Here is a 25,924-nt window from a genome sequence, read left to right on the forward strand (position 1 = left end):
TTTTCCGTCTCTTGTGTTTCCTGACTAGATAAATTCCTTTAGCATTTGCTGTAAAGCTGGTTTTGTGGTGCTGAACTCTCTTAGCTTTTGCTTGTCTGTAAATGTTTTAATTTCTCCATCGAATCTGAATGAGATCCTTGCTGGTAGTGTAATCTTGGTTATAGGTTTTTCCCTTTCATCACTTTAAATATGTCCTGCCTCGCGCTTCTGGCTTGCAGAGTTTCTGCTGAAAGATCAGCTGTTAACGTTATGGGGATTCCCTTGTATGTTATTTGCTGTTTTTCCCTTGTTTCTTTTAATATTTTTTCTTTGTATTTAATTTTTGATAGTTTGGTTCATATGTGTCTTGGCATGCTTCTCCTTGGATTTATCCTGTATGGGACCCTCTGTGCTTCCTGGACTTGATTAACTATTTCCTTTCCCATATAGAGAGAAATTTTCAACTATCGTCTCTTCATATATTTTCTCAGTCCCTTCCTTTTTCTCTTTTTCTTCTGGGACCCATTAATTTGAATGTTGGTGCATTTAATGTTTTCCTAGAGGTCTCTGAGATTGTCCTAAATTCTTTTCATTCTTTTTTCTGTATTGTGCTCTGTGGTAGTTATTTCCACTATTTTATCTTCCCGGTCACTTACCCGTTCTTCTACCTCAGTTATTCTGCTATTGATTCCTTCTAGAGAATTTTTAATTTCATTTATTGTGTTGTTCATCACTGTTTGTTTGCTCTTTAGTTCTTCTAGTTCCTTGTTAAACGTTTCTTGTATTTTCTCCAATCTATTTCCAAGATTTTGGATCACTTTACTATCATTACTCTGAATTCTTTTTCAGGTAGACTGCCTATTTCCTCTTCATTTGTTTGGTCTGGTTGGTTTTTACCTTTCTCCTTCATCTGCTGTGTGTTTCTCTTTTTTTCAGTTTGCTTAACTTACTGTGTTTGGGGTCTCCTTTTCGCAGGCTTCAGGTTCATGTTTCCTGTTGTTTTTGGTGTCTGCCTCCAGTGGCTAAGGTTGGTTCAGTGGGTTGTGTAGGCTTCCTGGTGGAGGGGACTAGTGCCTGTGTTCTGGTGGATGAGGCTGGATCTTGTCTTTCTGGTGGGCAGGTCCACGTCCGGTGGTATATTTTGGGGTGTCTGTGAGCTTATTATGATTTTAGGCAGCCTCTCTGCTAATGGGTGGGGTTGTGTTCCTGTCATGCTAGTTGTTTGGCATAGGGTGTCCAGCACTGTAGCTTGCTGGTCGTTGAATCGAGCTGGGTCTTAGTGTTGAGATGGAGATCTCTGGGAGAGCCTTCACCGTTTGATATTATGTGGAGCTGGGAGGTCTCCAGTGGACCAAGGTCCTGAACTCGGCTCTCCCACTTCAGAGGCACAGGCCTGACAGCTGGCTGGAGCACCAAGACACTGTCAGCCTCACAGCTCAGAAGAAAAGGGAGAAAAAAAGAAAGAAAGAAATAAAAAAGAAAATAAAGTTATTAAAATAAAAAAATTATTTAAAAAAAGTAGTTAAAAAAAGAAAAGAAAAAAAGAGCAACCAAACACAAAAAACAAATCCAGAAATGCAATGATAACAAGTGCTACAGACTCTACAAAGAAAAAACAAACAAAAACAGCAAAAACAAAGAAAAAAGAAAGCAAACGAACAGACAGAACCCGAGGACAAATGGTGGAAGCAAAACTATACAGACAAAATCACACACAGAAGCATACACATACACACTCACAAAAAGAGGAAAAGGAAAAAAATATATCGTTGCTCCCAAAGTCCACCGCCTCAATTTTGGGATGATTTGTTGTCTTTTCAGGTATTCCACAGATGCAGGGTACATCAAGTTGATTGTGGAGATTGAATCCGCTGCTCCTGAGGCTGCTGGGAGAGATTTCCCTTTCTCTTCTTTGTTCGTACAGTTCCTGGGGTTCAGCTTTGGATTTCGCCCCACCTCTGCGTGTAGGTCACCTGAGGGCATCTGTTCTTCACTCAGACAGGATGGGGTTAAAGGAGCAGCTGATTAGGGGGCTCTGGCTCACTCAGGCCGGGGGGAGGGAGGGGTACAGTTGCGGGGCGAGCCTGCGGCGGCAGAGGCCAGCATGATGTTGCACCAGCTTCAGGTGTGCCGTGTGTTCTCCCGGGGGAGTTGTCCCTGGATCACACGACCCTGGCAGTGGTGGGCTGCACAGGCTCCCAGGAGGGGTGGTGTGGACAGTGACCTGTGCATGCACACAGGCTTCTTTGTGGCTGCAGCAGTGGCCTTAGCGTTTCATGCCCATCTCTGGGTCCGCGCTGATAGCCCCAGCTCGCGCCCGTCTCTGGAGCTCGTTTAGGCAGTGCTCTGAATCCCCTCTCCTTGCGCAGCCCGAAACAATGGTCTCTTGCCTCTTCAGCAGGTCCACACTCTTTCCTGGACTCCCTCCTGGCTAGCTGTGGTGCACTAGCCCCCTTCAGGCTGTGTTCATGCAGCCAACCCCTGTCTTATCCTTGGGATCTGACCTCCTAAGCCCGAGCCTCAGCTCCCAGCCCCCGCCCGTCCCGGCAGGTGAGCAGACAAGCCTTCTCGGGCTGGTGAGTGCTGGCCGGTACCGATCCTCAGTGTAGGAATCTCTCCACTTTGCCCTCTGTACCCCTGTTGCTGTACTCTCCTCTGTGGCTCTGAAGCTTCCTCCGCTGCCACCCCTCTTCTCTGCCAGTGAAGGGGCTTCCTAGTGTGTGGAAACTTTTCCTCCTTCACAGGCACCTCCAGTGGTGCAGGTCCCGTTCCTATTCTTTTGTCTCTGTTTTTTCTTTTTCCCTACCCAGGTACTTGCCTTTTGGCAAGTCTGAGGTCTTCTGCCAGTGTTCAGTAGGTGTTCTGTAGGAGTTGTTCCATGTGTAGGTGTATTTCTGATGTATTTGTGGGGAGGAAGGTGATCTCCTTGTCTTACTCTTCTGCCATCTTGAAGGTCCTTGGAAGGGCATTTTAGAAGGAAGGAATGAGCAGCACAGAGAGGAGAAATCACACTTTGGGGTAGATGTAAGTGGGGAGCTCAGCGTCTTAAATGAAAAGGCAATGATTGAGAAAGGAATCTTCTAGTATTTGTAGGGGATTATGATTATAAAACACTTTATAATGTAGGGTCTTGTCATTTGGATGATAGCGTTAAAAGTAATGATAGTTAACATAATCTTCTTTTGCTATGTGGCAACAAAGCTATACATGATTATCTTTTCTTCCTCTTTTTAGATCAGTTTTATTTTCCCCCATGCCCAGTTCTTTGTTGTTTACAAAGAGAAATTTGAGAACCCTTTTGTTGCCCCATATTTAGGGTTACCTTCCTTCAATACATAGAGAACTCTTCTTCCAAAGGAAGGGTTCTGTTTTCTGGCTACCCCTCCTTTTATTATTCCTTGTAGAATAATAAAATTCTGTTAATAGATTGTCAGAGCCAGAGATTATCCTGAAGAATCCAACACCCCCCCTTCCTAGAGGTGAGGAGACCAAAGCCTAATTGCCCAAGATCATACAACCAGTTAGTGGTTGCACATCCTGCCTTTTTTCCTGTATTGTACACATACTACAAGGGACCATTTCTCAGTATCATGAAGAATGTTATTAATCCATCTGTATATTTAATGTGAACTTGACTTTTCCTAATAAACATTTATCTGGGTCACTGATAACACATTTTGACATTGATCCTGCTGTACTTTGTGGCCTTTCATCAAATCTTAAATGAAAGGACAACTTAAGTTCTATGCCTGAACATCTCACGCAATGCAGGAACTCCCTTTATAACATTTCTGATGAGTAAACATCTAGTTTTCTTTAACAGTTCCAGTGACAAGGAGCCCGTGCTGACTCTAAGTCATTCTGCCTTTCATTAGTCACATTTAACACAGTACCCTCGGCTCAAGTCAGCCTAGCCCTTCTTCATTTTTTTTAAAATTTTATTTGAAAACTTAAATCCTCTATTCTTAGGCCAGAAACACTTTTCTCAAAAAAAAATTTTTTTTTCTAGGTTTCTCCTAATTTTTGACTCTGTTCTATTGTGTTTGTTTGTACCATCAACTATTCAAATGTTCTAAAAATTGGCTTATTGAAGGGCTTGGCAAACAACTTGTAAAAATGAACACTCTCACCTATTTTGCCTTCATTTTGATGATTAGCGATTGTGTATTCTCTTTTTTTCAGTGTCTCGACAACGTCATGGAAGAGGCAGTGTGGAGATGTTGCTATGGAAGATGTTGAGTGAGGGCTGAAGGAGGCTACTTCATTCACAGACGTCCACTCACCTGGTAAGAGATTTCAGACTTGCATGTTGATCAGTATCACTCAAGGTCAGTTTTGTTTTCTACAATACTATGTGTGCTGTCTTCATGAAGGCAATGTCTTGCACCTGTGACTACATTTGGGGATGGACATTTTGGGGGAATGTGGGATGGTTCCTTGCATCCCTAAAATCAACTCAAGTCTATAATCTCCTCCCCCATGACTTGTTGATAAGAGCCACCTTGAAGTGCATGATTTTTTTTTTAAGAAGATGTTGGGGATAGGAGTTTATTTATTTATTTATTTATTTATTTCTGCTGTATTGTGTCTTTGTTTCTGTGCGAGGGCTTTCTCTAGTTGTGGCAAGCGGGGGCCACTCTTCATCGCGGTGCGTGGGCCTCTCACTATGGTGGCCTCTCTTGTTGCAGAGCACAGGCTCCAGACGCGCAGGCTCAGTAGTTGTGGCTCATGGGCCTAGTCGCTCTGCGTCATGTGGGATCCTCCCAGACCAGGGCTCGAACCCGTGTCCCCTGCATTAGCAGGTAGATTCTCAACCACTGCGCCACCAGGGAAGCCCTGATTTTTTTATTTTATACATTGTATCTATTGTGAGTAGCTAACTCCCTTCCTCTCTCCTGACTTCATATCTAGCCTAGATCTCTTAGAATGGAAACATAGTTTTTTTCCAGTTTGTACATAGCTTCCCAAATTCATGACAGCCATTCATGTTTGATTTCCACACTGGAATCTTGCCTATGAAATGTGTCCAACTGTTCGTAGGTAGTTTCTCAGTTTCAGGCTAATTCCAATCATATTGAAACAAAATAGACTTATGAGACATAAGCTCAGTTTTTCGATTCTGAGAACTGGCATGTTTTCCCTCAGTTATATTATGAGAAACGAGTTGGGAAGGGATGGATGAGAGTCACCAGCTCTTGGCAGCTGGCACAGTGGAGGGCAGTGAATGGGGAGGAAGCGCAGGTACATCTCTCTACTCTCTGGCCCTCAGCATCATCGTCAGTAAGATGGGCATCCTGACACTGACCTAGTCTTTCTGCACATCCGTCAGGTAGCACATGTGAAATGCCCCTCGTGGTGCTGGAAGTATGGGAATCCCTCAGCAAATGGTGATTTCTCCTTTTATGACAAATGAAATCGGGCATGAAATGTGCTGTATAAACTTCAAAGGTCTCATTATTATTGTTCGTTAGTTCTTTCTTGGGTGCTTAGAGTTTCACTCTTTAATTAGAGGCCACTCCTTTAACTTTTTTGGAACAGCATTAAATCCCAAAGGCTGCCTTTGATCTGGGCTGACTGGGTCACACCCAGGTTTTTAACTACAGTTTTAATCTCCAGCTAATCACAGTATACATGCTGACAGCTTACTGCCTAGCAGGGGGTGAGTATAAACCAATAGCCTTATCCACCACTTCAGTCTCTCCATTCTTGGATTAACCAGATAAGAAGTGTGAGAAAGAGCTCTGACTTTCCGCTTTTGGGAGGCTTCCTGCAAAATCAGTCATTTTGGTCTAGGAAGCTCTGCTGTCCTACCTAATCCCTCGGGGTGGGGGTGGGGGCAGGCAGAGAAGAGACAACAGGAGTCACCACAGTGTTGAAAAGCATAAGCCTTGGAATCAGACAGATGGGTTGATTCAAGTCCAAGATTATCCATTCCACTGCTGTAATGTAAGTGGTAGTTTATTTCATCATTCTAAGTCCATTTCCCCGTTTATAAAAGGGAGACCATATTGCCTACTCATTGCATTGCTGTGTGATGCACTTGTCACACAGTAAATGCGAAATTCATAGTAGTGTTTCTTTCCAGACTTTCTGCATGTGGACCAATGTCTGCCTCATCAGGGTGCTTTTCCTTCCTGTGCAGAGGAATCTGCCCCTTCCAGTCCCCAAAAGGGACTATTTCCACTTAAATGGTTTCACAGCCTGCCTAAAAGGCCAAAAAGAACATATTCCTCATACACTTATTCATTCATTTATTCAACCTATTGACTCCCGTCAAGGTCCTCTGCTATGAGATGCAGGTTGATTGGAAATTATATTTCATGTTAAAATACTAACAAATCTCTTGTACTGTACTAGAAAATAATTATTTAAGGAATACATTAATTCAATAGTAGCACTTCTGAGATGTTTTGTATTTTAGAAACTATAAATCCTTCAGATGCTTTGATGAGACATGTTTGAGTAATTAATTTATATGCTCATACATCTAAGCTTGCAAAACTATTTTTTTATTTGAATGTAATATATATATGTGTATGTGTCTATATCTAATCTCTCATTATCTTGTGAATTATATAGTCATGTCATGTTTCCATTATTTAGACAGATCTCTAGAAATAAAGGGCAGTCTGTTATTTACATAAATTTACATAAACAAACAATATGTATTTATATTTATTCATAACAAAATAATTCCAGATTTATTTTATTTAAGGATTTCAGTTTTTCTCATCCAAAGCGAAACACAATTAACTCACTCTGGCATTCTTTTGTTTAACATTTATGAAATAACTACTGCAAGGCGAGACTGCCTGATTCCTCAAGTTTGCCTTCTTGTTCCCATTGAGGCTTTTCCAAAACAGTCTCCTCAGGCAAAGCCAGAGACTGAATATTGTTGGTATGCTGTAGAGGGAATGTCATAGTCAGTATGCAGATATTAAATCCAAAAGTAGTTGTTGGCCTAAGGAGGCAGCAAAGCTCCTGATTGGAATTGTGAAGTCAAGTGGAGGATGAGAAAGGGAGAAGGGGGTGGTGGGTATGAAAGGCATGTTTCCTGTTTGTGTCTCTTCCACATTCCTGTGTTGAAACCCTAACCTTTCCCCCCGACCCCCGCCCCATGAGGGTAATTAGGTCATGAAGGTGGAGCCCTCATGTAGACATTAGTGCCCTTATAAAGAAGAGAAATTAGAAAGCTTACTCTGCCCACCCCGCACTCCCTGCCATGTGAAGACAGAGCAAGAAGGTGGCCGTCTGCAAACCCAGAAGGGAGCTCTCACCAGACCTGGCCATGCTAGCACCCTGATCTCAGACTTCCAGCCTGCAGAACTGTGAGAAGTTTCTGTATAAGTCAGTCAGTCCATGGTGTTTTGTCACAGCAGCCTGGACTGACTGAGATAAAGCAGAAGAAGCATTTTGGGGAGCAGTGTGTATGATTAAGGTGGTGTAGATTAAGTGGTACAGGTGGATTCAAAGCATGGACGGCCAATGCCCAAGACATAGGTTTTCATTCCAACAGTCAACCAGCCCTTACTGAGTATTACTGTATAGCAGACTGGAGGTACAATGTGAAAGTATTCTTCTCCTCAAGCAAGTTTGTCCATTGGCTGTGCCTATCCCAGCACTTCCCAGGACACAGGTCAAGGGTTGATGTTGTCTGGCATGTCTCTAATGTAGCCTAAGATGTATCAGGCGGTCACAGTTTAATGCTATTTGATGCTTAGCTTTGACACGTACCTCCTCTCTCTGACTCTTCATGAGAAATAAATACCTGGCTAAAGTTTGATTTACCGTAATTCTTCTACAGGGATAAAAAGTATTTGTCAAAAGACACAGAACAGCTGCTCTCCCTGCCAACTGTAGTTTTCATTGTAAATTAATTAAATGACATGGTGTGGGTTCCACCTTGATAGACTGACTTTCTTTGCATCCTGAGTTTAAAAAAAAAAAAAAAATCAGGGGCTGACCCTGGACTGGTGAAGTCAATGCATATTACAGGTATACAAGACCAAATATATACGTTTTGACCCCTTGTCTATTCTTCTCTGAGCAATGGCAGACTTGAGCTTGAGTAGGAGAGAGTGGCAAGAAATATGGAGGGCACTGTGGAAAGGAGTGAAATGAGGTCTGGTCAGGACTCAGGAGGTGCCCTAGCTCCTGTTCTGACACAAACTCACAGTGTGATTCTTGGCAAATGGCTTAAAAACACTGTGTAACTTTTTCTGATCTACTGAAAAACAATAATGTCTAGTCCTAGTCCAGAGTCTTCTAAGGATATAAGACTAACTCATAAAAAATAAGTAAAGAATAGTATGAATAAATGTAAAAAAGAATCACATGTGGTGATTATCCCTGGCGGTGTGTGTCAGAATCACCTGTTGTGAATTTTAAAAATCACAAATAACCAGGTTCTAGCTCAGACTTATTAAGTTATCTCTCCCTCACCTTCACTACCACCCCCCACACCCCTACACACAGAAAATGGATAAAAGTGATATGAAAAAGAGGTAGAGTTGGAGGAGACCATCCTGGGTTTCACATGAAGCATATTTTCAAATGGAGGCTGCTGAATTGTGAGTCTCTGGAAGGCAGGAAGTGGGGTTGCTTTGTTTCTAGTTGTGTGCCCTTCAGCCTGAAACAGTGCGTTAGCCACAGTTAGCCCCTGAGCACAGTGCACTGACTGGAGGTTGGAGGTGGGGTTGGCATATTAGGGTTTTAGTCTCTGACTTTCATAGCTGTGTGACCTTGGGCAAGTCAGTTTCTCTCTCTAATCTTTGCTTTTTTGACCTGCAAAATAAGGTGATATGATATGGTGACCCTTAATGTTTTCCAAAGTACGGATTCTTGGGAGGCAGATTTGGGCTTGAATTCTGGCCCCAATATTTATTTTTGGTCTCGTGCAAATTAACTGGCACCTAGTCTGTTAATTTCCTTCTCCTCTCCTCCAAATTGTGATGTTCAGTGCATCTAACAGGAACATTTCCTTCTGGTCTACCTCCTGCTTGTTTTGCTTTCAGTTAATTATACGGAGCGAAGATGAGTAAATATGTAATGAAAGGGGAGAGAGCCTAAGCTGTGGTCAGACACTTCTGGCTCTAAAAGGTCTGAAAAATTCAACTTCTTAAGACAGTACCTCTGAGGAGATATTGGCACATTAACCACTCTGTCAAACTCATTATAGTTGGCAAAGTACTTTGCAAAACATGGTATCGTTTGAGCTTTCCAGCCATCCTGAGAATCACGCAGGCACGGATTGTTTTTCACTTTTGCTGAGGGTGTATCTCAGGCTCAGAGATTTTAAATGACTAAGTCTACCTTCCTTCTTATTCGTAACAGCACTGATCGTTATTAGTAGCACAAAGTATATGGTCTTCTTCAGTGTTCAAAACACTCTCCGTATAATGTTATAGCATCTATAAGTAGCACAGTGAAGTAAAATTCAACTTTGCCAGCCCATTTTACAGCTGAAGAGCCCTCATCTCTGGGAGATTAAATTGTTTGTCCAAGTTCCTAAAAATAGTAAGTAGCAGATTCAAGAATTTAATTCTCTGAAGTCTCTCTTTCAGCACTTTGGGAACTGTATGAATAGTTTCTTTAATTACTTCTGTATTTCCATCGATTCATCATCTTTTCTGAGATAATTATTTCATAGAATTGATCGAAATTAGAAAACAAAGCAGAGGGGTCATCCTGTTTGTACTTATTTCATTCCTCTTGGAATTATCAAGACATACCAAGGGCAAGATCATCTCATCAACCCCAAAGGTACTTAAAATCAACGTCATTCAATGACAGAGGATAGTTCCCGAAGCCAGATGTCATTCATTGCAGTCTTTACGTACAGGTCATTTCTGAGCTGCATACCAGTATAGCCCCACATGGAGTGTCAAGTTACTTCAATCTGATATTTTGACTTGAACGTGAATGCTATGCATTGAGAACGTTATTGATCTGAATTATGTGATGGCTGCTAAATTCCAATGAGAGTTACAAAAATAAACCAAACATGCTCATTAGAAATCTCCATCCCAGATTCAACCACATATTCCCCTGGTTCATCTTAACATTCTCAGTTCTTGTTTTGTTGTATTTCCTTCCAGCCTTTCCCAAAATACGTTATGAAATTCGAGTTTCTCTACTAATTTGGTAGGTAACACCAAGATGTGTTAATAATTGATCAGATTTGTACTATACCTTGTCATAAAAATATCCACGTGCATCACTTTATTTAACTCCTATATATCTTATGATATAGGAATAAAATAGAGTATGATTTTCCCGTTACACATGAGAAAAAGTAAATTTAAGATTGTTGCTAATAGTGATTTGAGAAATTGTGAATTCAGTTCTGCTAACTACAGCGTTTATCTTTTTTTTCTCTACTGTATGTTAACTACTTTAAGATACCACTTTTGGGGCTGCTTTTTATAATCAGTGGACATATCTTCTAACCATTTGAGAGTTATGAGGTATGTAGCATTCACCCAGAATGCTCAGTGGCATAGAATAACTGTAGCTTTTGGTATAACTAAAAGATACAATAAGAAAGATTTTTAAATGGTTTAGCAGCTCTGAAAATAAAAATCTTTTCAGTTCAACAGTGTTCCCTTGTGTTTGTACATTTAATCCAGGTTCCTTTTTATGAGTTGCTTTTCTTGCTCAGAGAATTCTTTCTGCTGCTCTTTGTTCTGTTTATAGATGTATTTTGTTGAGTCTCCAAATGAGAAATAAAATACAAAGAAGAAAAAACCATTTACATGTTATGATTTATTGTCAAAATGGTTATGGTGGTGAGTGGGGATTCACTCTAGTTTATGAATAATATATTTACACTATTATGTCTCCCGGTAAAATTGTAAGATTGATGTTCAACAAAGAGACTCTAAGCATGATGAATTGCTACCACATAAAGGTAGTCAATCTTTATCAGCTTCCATTCAAATGAGCTGGAATTGTTGCAGGAATGCTGTGAGAACTTTCCAACTGGTGCTTTCTGCTGTATTCTTTCAGTTCTTTTGGAAAAGAGATATTGAGCATCAGACCCACATTTCTGTGATAAGGTGGGCGGGCTCAGCAGCAGTGGATGCCGGGACTGGGACTTAATACGGAAGGAGAGGCAAAATCTATAATTCAGTTAGAATTGGGGCTTTTGGAGTGACTGAAAGGTTGTAATGTCAGCAGTTGAACATGCATTGTATTCAAATAGGCAGTGAATTTCATCTAGATTCAAGCTGGTATTACGGCAGTGGATGTAGGTGGAGCCAGGCAGCATCAATTTTCTATACAATGACTTTTTCTAGCTAGAAGTAGTATAGCATGCTGGTTTCTTCAATCAACTTATGTTCCTTTAGTGCCTACTGCAACCCAAGCATTGCCGCAGGCATTTGGATACATCAGAGAACAAAATGAATAAGTCTTTGCCCTCAGGAAACTTACTTGCTACTGGGAGACAGAAATAAATTAAAAGTAAATAGGTAGGAAGTCAGATGATGAAAATAACAATGCTGAAAAGTAAAGCAGGGTAAGAGGGATGGAGGGGGTGAGGGCGGCTAGAGGGATGATTTGCTTTTTTTCATTTTAATATTTGGGAAGACCTTGCTGATAAAGGGATATTTGAGGGAAAAGCATGAAGGAAGTGAAGGAGCAAGCCATGTGGATACCTGCTAGGAGCATTCCAGGTAATGGAGCAAGAACCACAAAGGCGTTGGGATAAAAGTAAGCTCAGCATGTGTTTAGATGATTGGAATGGAAGCAGCATCAGTCAGGGACGCAAAGATGCACAGCAGTGCCTGCATCTGTGGGGAGCACAGGTGGAGTATGGAAGGAAGCATAGAGAATAGGAAGGAACTGAGGATATCCATGTACTGAACGTACCAGAGCACATGCTGAAGACCTTCTACATGCTGGACTCTGTGGGGATTCAGAGCAAACAGATCCTTATGTATCTCTTAAATATCTGTCTTGCTCCTACTCTATCTGACCTAAGTATCTCAGAAACATCAAAGAAATACCACGAAATATCCTTTTTTTTTTTTTTTTTCCTGCGGTACGCGGGCCTCTCACTGTTGTGGCCTCTCCCGTTGCGGAGCACAGGCTCTGGACGTGCAGGCTCAGCGGCCGTGGCTCACGGGCCCAGCCACTCCGCGGCATGTGGGATCTTCCCAGACCGGGGCACGAACCCGTGTCCCCTGCATCGGCAGGCGGACTCTCAACCACTGTGCCACCAGGGAAGCCCGAAATGTCCATTTTTTATATGCAGATCCTGGGCCATCTGGCCTTACCAACCACACAGCTCACTCCAGGTCAGTCTTTCTAGGTTCCTAGGACTGTCCTTCTGCTCAAAAAGTGATGGTTAAACCTTTGAGCCTTCCTGCAACTGAAACAAGATCTGCTCTTTTTCAGATTCTCACTTGGTTCCAACTTTTTTTTGTTGTTCTGGATAGAATTTTTTTTTAATTTTATTGGAGTAAAATTGCTTTACAATGTTGTGTTAGTTTCTGCTGTACAGTGAACTGAATCAGCTCTATGTATACATATATCCCCTCCCTCTTGGACCTCCCTCTCCACCCTCATCCCTCCCATCTAGGTCATCACAGAGGACTGAGCTGAGCTCCCTGTGCTATGCAGCAGGTTCCCACTAGCTATCTGTTTTACACATGGTAGTGTATTTATGTCAAGCCTAATCTCCCAGTTCATCCCACCCTCCCCTTCCCCCCACTGTATCCACACGCCCATTCTCTACAGCTGCCTTTCTATTCCTGCCCTGCAGATAGGTTCATCTGTGCCATTTTTCCAGATTCCACATATATGCTTTAATATACAATAATTGTTTTTCTCTTTCTGACTGATTTCACTCTGTATGACAAACTCTAGGTCCATCCACATCTCTAAATATGACCCAATTACATCTTTTTATGGCTGAATAATATTCCATTTTATATATATACCACATCTTCTTTATCCATTCATCTGTCGATGGACATTTAGGTTGCTTGCGTGTCCCGGCTATTGTAAATAGTGCTGCAATGAACATTGGGGAACATGTGTCTTTTTGAATTATGGTTTTCTCAGGATATATGCCCAGTAGTGGGATTGTGGGTCATATATAGTTCTATTTTTAGTTTTTTAAGGAACCTCCTTATTGTTCTCTACAGTGGCTATATCAATTTACATTCCCACCAACAGTGCAAGAGGGTTCCCATTTCTCTGCACCCTCTCCAGCATTTATTGTTTGGAGATTTTTTGATGATGGCTATTCTGACCAATGTGAGGTCATACCTCATTGTAGTTTTGATTTGCATTTCTCCAATAATTAGTGCTTTAGAGCATCTTTTCATGTGCCTCTTGGCCACCTCTATGACTTCTTTGCTGAAATGACTATTTAGGTCTTCCATCCATTTTTAGATTGGGTTGTTTGTTTTTTTGATATTGAGCTGCATGAGCTGTTTTTATATTTTGAAGGTTAATCCTTTGTCCATTGCTTCATTTGCAAATATTTTCTCCCATTCTATGGTTTTTCTTTTTGTCTTGTTTATGGTTTCCTTTACTGTGCAAAAGCTTTTAAGTTTAATTAGGTCCCATTCGCTTATTTTTGTTTTTATTTTCATTACTCTAGGAGGTGGGCCATAAAAGATCTTGCTGTGATTTATGTCTAAGAGTGTTTTTCCTATGTTTTCCTCTAAGAGTTTTATAGTGTCCAGTCTTACATTTAGGTCTTTAATCCATTTTGAGTTTATTTTTGTGTATGGTGTTAGGGAGTGTTCTAATTTCATTCTTTTACATGTAGTTGTCCAGTTTTCCCAGCACCATTGATTGAAGAGGCTCTCTTGTCTCCATTATATATTCTTGCTTCCTTTGTCATAGATTAGGTGACCATAGGTGCGTGGGTTTATCTCTGGGCTTTCTATCCTGTTCCATTGATCTATATTTCTGTTTTTGTGCCACTACCCTATTGTCTTGATTACTGTAGCTTTGCAGTATAGTCTGAAGTCAGGGAGCCTGATTCCTCCAGCTCCATTTTTCTTTCTCAAGATTGCTTTGGCTATTTGGGGTCTTTTGTGTTTGCATAAAAATTGCATATTTTTTTGTTCTAATTCTGTAAAACAATGCCATTGGTAATTTGATAGAGATTGCATTGAACTTGTAGATTGCGTTGGGTAGTATGATCATTTTCACAATATTGATTCTTCCAGTTCAGGAACATGGTATATCTCTCCATCTGTTTGTGTCATCTTTGATTCCTTTCATCAGTGTTTTATAGTTTTCTGAGTACAGGTCTTTTGCCTCCTTAGGTAGGTTTATTCCTAGTTATTTTTTTCTTTTTGTTGTGATGGTAAATGGGATTGATTCCTTAATTTCTCTTTCTGATCTTTTGTGTTAGTGTGTAGGAATGCAAGAGATTTCTGTGCATTAATTTTGTATTCTGCAACCTTACCAAATTCAATGATTAGTTCTAGTAGTTTTCTGGTGGCATCTTTAGGATCATCTATGTATAGTATCATGGCATCTGAAAGCAGTGACAGTTTTACTTCTTCTTTTCCAATTCGTATTCCTTTTATTTCTTTTTATTCTCTGATTGCCATGGCTAGGACTTCCAAAACTATGTTGAATTTTCAAGAGTGGTGAGAGTGGACATGCTTGTCTTGTTCCTGGTCTTAGAGAAAATGCTTTCAGTTTTTCTCCATTGAGAATGACGTTTGCTGTGGGTTTGTCATATATGACCTTTATTACGTTGAGGTAGGTTCCCTCTATGCCCACTTTCTGGAGAGGTTTTTTTTTTTTTTTTGTGTGGTACGCGGGCCTCTCACTGTTGTGGCCTCTCCCGTTGAGGAGCACAGGCTCCAGACGCGCAGGCCCAGTGGCCATGGCTCACAGGCCTAGCCACTCTACGGCATGTGAGATCTTCCTGGACCGGGGCATGAACCCGTGTCCCCTGCATTGGCAGGTGGACTCTCAACCACTGCGCCACCAGGGAAGCCCCTCTGGAGAGTTTTCATCATAAATGGGTGTTGAATTCTGTCAAAAGCTTTTTCTGCCTTATTGAGATGATCATATCGGGTGTTTTTCTTTAATTTGTTAATATGGTGTATCACATTGATTGTTTTGCATATATTGAAGAATCCTTGCATCCCTGGGATAAATCCCACTTGATCATGGTGTATGATCTTTTTAATGTGTTGTTGGATTCTGTTTGCTAGTATTTTGTTGAGGATTTTTGTGTCTATATTCATGAGTGATATTGGTCTGTAATTTCCTTTTCTTGTGATATCTTTGTGTGGCTTTGGTATCAGGGTAATGATGGCTTCATAGAATGAGTTTGGGAGTGTTCCTCCCTCTGCAATTTTTTGGAAGAGTTTGAGAAGGATATGTATTAGCTCTTCTCTAAATATTTGATAGAAATCACCTGTGAAGCCATCTGGTCTTGGTCTTTGGTTGGAAGATTTTTATTTACAGTTTCAATTCTCTCCTCTTTCTTCAGCTTGGTCAGTTGATCAAAGATTTTCTTTTTAATACCCCTTCTGCTCCACCACATCGTCAGAGACTTCTCCTTTCCACCACCTCCAGGCTCATCTCTTATTCTGTCTCCTCTGACCTTGCATTCTATCATAGGATGTAACACAGAATCTCTGCCCTTAAGAATTTTTCAGAAAGAGAACACCTGCCCAACTCATTGATAAAAGTTGAGTGAAACCAAGATGCAAGCTCTTTTGTTGGAGCAAATAAAGTGAGTTTAGAGAAGAACTTCCTTCTGCCAAAGGAAGGTAATAGAGGCTCATGAAAAAAGTGACCTATGGTTTGGGCCTTGAAGGATAAGTGATATTGTAGTAGGCAGAAGGGGTAAGGTTGGGAAAATACACTCCATGCAGAAGGAGTCACTTGTACAAGTATATTCTTATGTATTCCCATTCCTGCCATTCCTCTCTTATGACACTGTGCTATGGCCCAGTTTACCTACATGTCTAGCCCTGCATGATATTTATTGATGGTTTTATATGATAACTTAAACACATGCCATCTTCTACTTCTGTGGGTGTACTTCCATTTGGTTGGTTGGTTGGTTGATTGCTCACTTGCTTCTGAGCCTGGTATTTTCAAGAATCCTTCCTGAACCTACCCCAGCCTGCTCTAACCACACCTTTATACTGTGATTTCTTCACAGTTTGGCCCTGGGTGATATAGTTGCTGTAACTCTCTGCAGACCTTTCCATCTGTGTATGCTGCTAAGGAAAGCAAAGGGGGGTCACAGAAACCTGGATTCTGGTTCTAGTTCACCATTCACTGACCTATGACAAGTGCCAGGCTCCTCTTTGGTAAGGCAGCTCACCTGCCAAGATATGGGATATTGGATCAAATGTCCCTTCCAAATCTGAAAAGCAAGAGCCTATGGTTTTGAAAGATTGCAATCACCTTGAAGTAGGAGAATGAGTTCACTCTTTCTCTTGGAATCTGTGCCCTTCCACTGAATTAGAGGCAAATGGCACTCTTGTCAGGGGTTCCTGTACAGGTTTTGGATCTACTGTTAACTTCCTACATGACCTTGGTTAAGTCTTTTCCACATGCTTAGCTTTAGTTTCCTCACCTACAAATTAGTGATAAGAATAGCCATGTCATATACAGTGGGGAGGATTAAATGAGATAAAGTGTAAGGATGCAACACATGTGATAACTTTGAAAAATGTTTGAGTTACAACCACACAAAGGAGATGTTCAGCACTTGTTGTTACAATTGAGCTTTTATCTGGTTGGACTGGACATAATTGTAACTATCAGCTGACTCTCCATTTTCTGAAATGAGGGAGTTTTCTGTTGCAGAGATAAGTTATAACACATTTTAACTCGGTGGCAAGGCTGCTGCTGAGCTTGCAAGCTTAAGGACATCCTGGAGAATCCATAGTTAACTCAGTGTTTAGTAGAATATCATTCATACTTAGGAATATTTAGCACAAGTACATGAATAGCTAGACTTGCAGTTGCAACATTTAAAAAAAATCAATGACTTCATAAACTTATCTATAATCGTTAGAAGATGTTTTCAATAAACCTTAATGAAATTTATTATTATTTCACCTATAAAACTAAATAGATTTGCAGACGGATAAGGATCAGCTCAGCTCAGCTCCTCCTGTGAAATTGCCCATTCAGATCTGCCTACTGCAATATATTCAGGAGTGATTTGCAGCAAATTAGGTCAAGTGACTTCACATTATAATCTTCTGCTAAAGACACTTTCCTAATGGATCCTGTTTCTTCCTGCGTTTTCAGAGTCGTCATTTTTTTTTTTTCCGAATTTCAAAAGCACTTAGGACAGTTTAAAGTAGTCCAATAAAATGTAATACAGATGATTAAGGCATGTAAATAAAATGAGTTTCAAGGCCAGAAAATTAAAACTTGAGTAGCTTATAGCCAGGCAGAAAAAAGCAGTGAAGAACGTGGTGAAAGATGTATGCATTCAACATACATTTACCTACATTTATTTACTGAGTATTTATTGTGTTTTAGGGATCAGAATATGAGTAAAATCTGGCACTTGCCTTTAAGATATTCCTGGTCCAGCCAGAGTGACAGGAGTTAGGTTTGTGCAGGGAATGTATATGAAGAATTTGAAACTTGGAAAGTGTATTAGCTGCTGTAACAAATTACCACTATCTTAGTGACTTAAAACCATACAGATTTACTATCATGAAGGTCTGGAAGTCAGAAGTCCAACACAGATCTCACTGGGCTAAAATTAAGGTGCAGGGAGGGCTACATTGCTTTCTGGAGGCTCCAGGGGAGAATCCACTGTCGAGAGGTGGTCCTCCTTCCTTGACTCATGGCCCCTTTCTTCCGTCTTCAAAGTTCAGCTTGTCTTTCTCCCTCTGTATCACTCTTACCTCCTCCCCTGCCTCTCTGTCTCTTAAGAACCTGTATTCATTTGCTAGGGCTGCAGAAAGAAAGTACAAAGCTACAAGCAACAGAAATTTATTGTCTTCCAATTCTGGAGGCTAGAAGTCCAAGGTCAAGGTGTTGGCAGTGTTGGTTTCTCCTAAGGGCTATGAGGGAGAATCTGTTCCAGGTGTCTCACCTGGCTTCAGATTTGTTGGCAATATTTGTCATTCCTTGCCTTGTAGAATCATGACTCTGACCTCTGCCTTCAACTTCTCATGGCCTTCTCTCTCTATATGTTTGTTTGTGTCCAAATTTCCCCCTTTTATAAGGGTACCAGTCATACTGGGTTAGGGGGCCATCATACTCAAGTATGACCTCATCACTTACAGCTGCAATCACCCTATTTCCAAATAAGATTATATGCTGTGGTCCTTGGGATCAGGATTTCAACATGTGAATTCTGAGGGACACAATTCAACCTCTTCCAGGACCCCTGTGATTACACAGGGCCCATCCAGGTAGTCCAGAATAATCTCTCTATCACAAGATCCTTAATTCAGGTAAGATATTTACAGGTTCCATGGATTAGGATGTGGAACTCTTTGGGGGGGCTGTTATTCTGTCTACTACAGAAGCTTCTGGGGTCAGGTATTATTGAAGACTTAAAGATGAAAGAAATGGGTTATTATATGAAATCATGTGTGTGAAACTTCTGAAAATTGTAAAGCACTGTAGAATTTAAAGAATCATTCAATTAAAAAAAAAGTTAAAATAAAAAAGAATGAAGGGGAATTCATCAAATGGAGATTTGGGGTGGAGGACACTGCAGGCAGAAGGAGCTGCATCCCCAGGATATCGTGGGAAACAATAGTGCATTCAGCAAACCACATAGACCCATGCAGCTGAAAGCTTTTATACTCAGGCTTCATTTTTCTCCATTTCACTTGATAGACTACTCTTTCCATCTTAAAGCATCTTATCCAAGTTTCTATGACACCACAGTTGGCTTGTTTTCCTTTAACCACTGTTTCTATTCCTTCTCATCAACTCCAGAGGTGGCAGATCACAGCTGCTGGCCAAATTCTGCTTGTTGCCTCCTTTTGTAAATAAAGTTTTCTTGGAACACAGCCATGCCTGTTTGTTTTTGTCTGTGGCTGCTTCAGTGATATAATAGCAGAGTTGAGGAGGCACAGGCAAGACAGCGTGGCCTTCAAAGGTGGAAGTATCTATTGCCTGGCCTTTTATGAAAACAAGTTTCCCAATCCCTGATCTACTTGGCTGGATTCTTCTCTCCTCACTTTACGGGGCTCAGAATTCAATCTTATTCATCTTCCCTTTTCTACCTACATTCTTTAAGTGACCTTAGTCAGTCTCCTGTCTTTAACTACAACCTTACTGCTGATGACATTCAAATTGGTATGGCAAATTCTGACCCCTCCCCTGTGAGTTCCAGATACAAATGTCAGTCTTCTCAGCATCTCCACTTAGATAATTAATAGGTATCCAAAAGTTAATGTTTCCAAAAAGAACTCTTGAAAATGTTACCGAACACAAGTCCATGTGCCCGACGCACAGTGAGGCCAAACAAACTGAAACATCAGAGTTTGGAGCAGAGAAAGGTTTATTGCAGGGCCAGGCAAGGAGAACGAGTGGCTCATGCTCAAAAACCTCTAACTCCCCAGTGGTTTGGGGAGGGGGGAAGTTCTATAGGCAAAATTTGGGGTGAGGGTTGCAGGGTGAGTGACTTTCTTCTGATTGGTTGGTGGTGAGGTAAAAGGGTGGTGCTCCAGGAATCTTGTGCTCAGCCTGAAGTTGCCATCCTCTGCCGAGGTGGCGGCCTTGGTTCTGTAGAAGAGCTCAAAGATAATGTTTTGTATATTCTTTGAGGAACCAGGACCCTGCCCCAAGGCTGCACTATTGTTTCTTGACTGCTTCTCCCTTGTTTCTTCGTCCCCTCCCTTCCCTGATCAGCAACTGTTTGAATCTGCCCTTTGGAACTCAGGGAAGGTTAAGGGAGCTGAATGAAGCCTATATTTCCTACAAACAAGAAATGGGGAACACGGGAAGGATTTGTACCCGCGAGGGCCCCACAGGGTCCTGCTCAGTTTTAGATACTCCCAAACACCCTAACATGCTCCTCCCCTGGTCAGTGCCATTATTGTTCACAGTTGTGCAAGTCAAATATCTAGCAGAAAGCCTTGATATTTCTCATTCCTTCAGCCCCACCTCCAATCCACCAGCTGTCTGGTGAGCACTACTTCTAAAATGCCCCCAAATCTGACCCCTTCTCACTACCTGATCACATCCACAGCTGCCATCCCTGTGCATATCAGCATCCCTTGCCTGTGCCACTGCAATGACACCTGCTGTCCTCCTAGCTTCTACTCTGCAGTAAATTCACTGACCAGCAGTCTAGTAATCATTTTTAAAGTAAATGATATTTTTTTTCTCTGCCATAGATTACCATCTCACTTAAAATAATAATCAAGTTTCTATGCCGTGGCTGACAAAACCCACATGGGTCCATGTGATCTGGTCTCAATCTGCCTTTCCAGCCAGCTCTCCCTGGCTCATTGCCCCCCTACTCCCCTGGCCTTATTGAGTGGCTTGAGCACAACAACCACACTTCTGTCTCTGGATCTTTGTGTATTGTTCATTCTGCAGGAACTCTTTCCTCCATAGTTTTTACATACCTGGCTCGCTCTCATCACTGTGATCTCAGTTTAAATGTCACCTCTGACCACCCTTGCTAAATATCACCCCCCACCCCAGTCCACCCAAAGCCCTTCCTCTCATATCTCACTTTTGTAAGTTTTATTCATCGAACTTTTCATTGTTCTGAATTTATCATATTTAATTATTGCTTACCGTTTCCCCAAACTCACCCTTCCTCCTCCTCTTCCCACAACATTGGGATACGAGCTACATGATGGCAAGGACTGGGACTTAATTAGCAAATACTTCATGGAAGAGGTGTCACTGGTGCCTTCCAGGTGATATTTCTTTATTCGTGCACACACGCATATGTGAATGAATACTTTCACATTTTTATAATTTTACTATCAATATTAAGTAATTTTTTTCATTCAGTATTGCAGAGACTTCTGCATGTTAACAGTGTATATTTTCAAATCATGTGTAATGGCCACAGGCTAGCGTATTTTCTAGATGTACCACAATTTTCGTAACCAGTCCCCTAAAGATGAGCACTGTTCTTCTGATATTATAAACATCCTGTGATGATGTCCACTGCATGCATTTTCAACACTTGTATTTTTATAGGGCCAACTTTTGGTCAGTAAGACAAGAGTAATTGTTGAAATATATAAAATCTGTACCAAATTATATACAACCAGGACCACTATGTGCCTCAAGTCTCAGCCCCCTTGTCTGTCCCAGCCTCTGTCTCAGGACCCTTCACACCTTCCTCACAGCCTGGAACCAAAGGTCAATCCCTGCCTCAGCAGGGTCCCTTCTGGACAGACGCTGTTGGGAGGTCACTTCCATGCCAAGCACTGCTGGAACAGTTTTGAATGTTTGATTATAAAACCTGTACTACTAAGGCCTTAAAATTAGATAAAAAGTTATGCACATGACTCACTTGGAAATGTATTACAAAAGTTCTTTCTACAAAATTTGTTTCAGCTGAGCGTTTATGAGTCCTGAGGGTGGGAAATTAATTATAACTTCACCAACACTGGTTATTGCCAATCTCTGATTTTTGTGAATCTTATTGGGAAAAATAGATCTCATTTTTGTTTTATTTGTATTAGTTTGACTCTTGATAAGTTGAGCATCATTTTATATGGTATTGGTTATTTATATTCCTTTCTAAGAGAAACTTGCTGCTTGTGTGTTTTGCCCTCTTTTCTTTGGACCTTGGAAGTTTAAAATTTTTTCTCTTTTGAGTCAGGTTTGTTGAGGTATAATTATTTTAACAGCTTTATTGATTATATAAGTCACATACCATACAACTCACCATTTAAAGTGTGCAGTTGAATTGGCTTTAGGATCAGTACATTCACAGATTCGTGCAATCATCACCACAATCCAATTTTAGCATATTTTCATCACTCCAAAAAGAAACTCTGTACTGGCAATCACTCCGTATTAATTTTTCCCCACCCCATTCCCTGGCAAGCATTAATCTGCTTTCTGTCTCTCTAAGTTTGCCAACTATGAATATTTTATATGAATGAATTATACAATATGTTGTCTTTTGTGGCTGGCTAATTTAACTTGGCCCTGTGTTTTCAAGGTTTCTCCATGTAGTAGCATGTATGAGTAATTTCTTCTTAGTGTGGAGTAAAATTCCATTGCATGGATATGCCATATTTTATTTATCTATTTATCAGTTGATGAACATTTGGATTGCTCCCACTTTGGGCTAGTATGAATAACACTGCCATGAACACTCACGTACACGATCCAGTAATTCCACTTCTGAATATATACCCCAAAGAATTAACAGCAGGGTTCTGAAGAGATATTTGTATACCCATGTTCTTAGCAAAATTATTCACAATATCTAAAATGTGGAAGCAGCAACCCAAGTGCCCACTGAGGGATGAACGGATAAGCAAAACGTGGCATACACACACAATGGAATATTATTTGGCCTTGAAAAAGAAGGAACTTCTGACATATGCTAAAACATGAATACACATTAAGGACATTACGCTAAGTGAAATTAGTCACAAAAAGACAAATACCGTATGATTCCATTTATATGAGATACTTACCAGAGTCGAAACCATAGAGACAAAAAGTAGGATGGTGGTTGCCAGGGGCTAGGGAGAGGAGGAAATGGGGAAGTAGTATTTAATAGGTACAGAGATCTAGTGGTACAAGGTTACAAAGAGTTCTGGAAATGGATGGTGGTGATGGTCACACAACATTATGAATGTATTTTATACTACTGAACTGTACACTTACAAATGGTTAAGATAGTAAATTTTATGTTCTATGTATTTTACCTCAGTACAAAAAACTAGGAAAAATTCATGTACAGTTTTTGTATATACATATACTTCTGCTTCTCTGTATATAACCTCGAGTGGGATTGCTGAGTCATATATAAACTCCATGTTTAACATTTTGAGGAACTGCCAAACTTTTTAAAAGTAGCATTTACACCATTTTATATTCCTACCAGCAATCTATGAAGGTTACAATTTCTCTGTATCCTCGTCAACATGTTATTTTCTCTTTTTTTGAATGTAGGCATACTAGTGGGCATGAAGTGCTGTCTCATTGTGGTTGTGATACTAATGATGGTAATCATCTTTCTATGTGCTTATTAGCCATTTGTGTATCTTTGGAGAAATGTCTGGACATGTACTTTCTCTATTTCTTGGCTTTTTAACCTTATTAAGTTGTAAGTACCCTTTACATAATTTCAGGATACAGTCCGTTATCAGACAAATGATTTACAAATATTTTCTTCACTTTATGGAATGGTGTCATTTCCAATACAAAAGTTTTAATTTTTATAAAATCAATATTACATATTTTCTGCAAACAAAATTATGTCATCTGCATATAATTTACCTGCAATAAAATTCACCTTTTTTTCTTAAAGTTCTATACATTTTGACACATACACATTGTCATACAGTTTCATTACCCCAATAAATTCACTTGGGGTACTGCCGATCTATTTTTTGTCCCTAAATTTTTGCTTTCTCAGGAATATCATGTAAATAAAATCATCGCAGATAAAATGTCAGATGTGTTTCTGGTTTTTAGTGAAAAGGAATTCTATTGAGTGGTTGTTTATATTCAAACCTACATCTTTTTCTTTTTTAAACTCTGTTCATGATTTTAATTTCAAGATTTCTCTGTCACAATTTTTGGTGTGACTCTTTCATTGTACATATACAGCACATCAAAATCTTTGCATTCTAATCACGTATGAAAATTTCCTGGCCTTAAAGTCTTGAGTCAAGTTTGCAAAAAGGCTATTCAAATTAGACATATTACAGATGGACTAGGGTGATGGTTTTCTAACTTTTTTTTTTTAAATAGGAGAGGGCTTCGCTGGTGGCACAGTGGTTGACAGTCCGCCTGCCGATGCAGGGGACGCGGGTTCGTGCCCCGGTACGGGAAGATCCCACGTGCCGCGGAGCGGCTGGGCCCGTGAGCTATGGCCGCTGAGCCTGCGCGTCCGGAGCCTGTGCTCCGCAATGGGAGAGGCCACAATAGTGACAGGCCCGCGTACCGCAAAAAAATAAAAAATAAAATAAAAAATAGGAGAACTTTCTTAAAATAAAACTTTGCATAGAAACTCAATATGTATACACATCAAAGCAGAGTTTCTCCTTTGAATTCTGAATAGACACCCTGCCCATGACTCCCTCTTTTCTTCAGAGCATAGTTTGAGTATCCGTGGTCTCACTCTTGAGTTATCCTGAGTTGACTGATCTACTAGGAGCAGCATTAACATATTGGTCATCAGGATCAATCTCAGAATGAAGAAGAGGGAAAAACCTGAGAAACAATTAGCCTAACTACAGGGTTCTTATCTCAGGCAATGGCTTTCCTACTCTGCTGTTCATTGCGCTGAGCTCCCAAGAGGAAATGAGAATACTCAGGGATAACGACAACTGTCTTTACACACCGGAAGGGCTGCCATGTGGAGGCTGATGAGAATAGTTCAAAATCATTCCAGAAGATAGATCTAGAATGACAGTGATTAAACAAATAAGAAGGAAGAACATTCTACAAACAAGGTCAATGCTGATTTTGAAAGTGAGATAGATTTTCCTGCCCCATATATAAAAATCGGAGTAGAGAAGCACAAAAACCCTCCCAGCATTGAATTCTGTGTCTGTGGGCAACTGCATACACCTGGCCCTTCTGTGATAGATACACACCACTGACTAGCATTCATTTTCTATCGTGCCACTTCCCACTATCTGTCCTAGAGGCACAGAGGGGAGCATCACAGTGACCAGTGATAGGGATCCCTAAAGTAAATGTGTCGTTAAACTAAGTTTTCAATTACAACCTTATAAAAAATGAAGAGACCCCAAACTCAGAGTTTCTAATGTACCGTATTTATTAAAGTACCACACATTTGCTTAATTTCAGTCCCCTTTTCCATGGTAGGAGAGATCTTCGCAAAAGAATAGAAAGGAACTCTGTAGTTTCCTCTGTAGATATTGTGATCTGTGTTTTTCAGTGTGTGCAGAGGCAAAGAGGGCTTTTCAGTGATAGTTCCCCATTGTCTCTGCCTTTCTACAAGCATCCATTTCTTGACTCCACTTAGGAGTATAGGGCTGCCTGGCTCTCCTGATCACCACCATGGGATGGTGCCCATTTATCCTTTGTACTCTTACGCATCCTATTGGATTCTCACATGCCCACTGGTTTACATTCTGTCTGCTTGTCAGTGCAGGGATGCTCTAGCTTGTTTCTTTAATAAGACTGCACATAGTCATGCATTTTGAGAAGGAATTTGGGGACTAACTCAAAATAGTAAATGTGCCAAACCTCAAGTTAAATTTAGTATGATTTTATTGAACTGGCCATTCTGCATTTGCTTTGGGTTGTTTTTTTTTTTTATGTTGTCCCCCCTAAGGCTTATCACCCTGGTTGTTTCAACTTGGTATAATTTTGTAGTTTTTCTAAACAACTGTGGTGTTGTTGATCAGCTGCTGTGACTGTGGCCTTTATTGTGGGTTGGGAGATCAGGCAGGACTTAGCTGAATCCTTGGCTCAGGTTCTCACAGGGCTTCAATCAAGGTGTGGGCTGTGTTCTCATCTGAATGCTAAACTGGAGAAGAATACTTTTCCAAGTTCCTTTAGGTTGTTGGCAGAATTAATTCCCTGTGGCTCTGTGAGTGAGGGCCCCAGCTTTGTGCTGGCTGAAGGCAGCCATCTTAGAGCTTAGAGGCCACCCACAGCTCCTTGCCATGTGGGCTTCTTCAAGCCAGGAAAGATAAGCTCTCCCTAAGGAGGACCCAGTCCTTCTTGTAAGGGCTTTCACCAAAGTCAGGCCACCCCAGGATATACTCCCTTTTGGCTAACTCAAAATCAACCCATTTGAGGTCTTTTTTACATCTGCAAAATCCCTTCA

At 40.8% G+C, this 25,924-nt stretch overlaps 1 protein-coding gene across 8 annotated transcripts in view; it reads left to right on the forward strand.

The window, feature by feature from the left end:
• The window catches only part of LOC115846062 (uncharacterized), a 329,078-nt gene that overhangs the window by 228,203 nt on the left and 74,951 nt on the right, over positions 1 to 25,924 (forward strand). For 7 of the 8 annotated variants that reach the window (XR_009566173.1, XM_070046855.1, XM_060309471.1 and 4 more), the window contains one exon: positions 4,162 to 4,265. The gene's annotated coding sequence lies outside the window, so the exon portion shown is untranslated. Of the gene's footprint in view, positions 1 to 1,800; positions 1,944 to 4,161; positions 4,266 to 25,924 lie in introns of all 8 variants that reach the window. The other variant, XM_070046859.1, reaches the window with a different exon arrangement.

This window comes from Globicephala melas, chromosome 12 (assembly GCF_963455315.2).
Source record: "Globicephala melas chromosome 12, mGloMel1.2, whole genome shotgun sequence".
NCBI classification, from domain to species: domain Eukaryota; kingdom Metazoa; phylum Chordata; class Mammalia; order Artiodactyla; family Delphinidae; genus Globicephala; species Globicephala melas.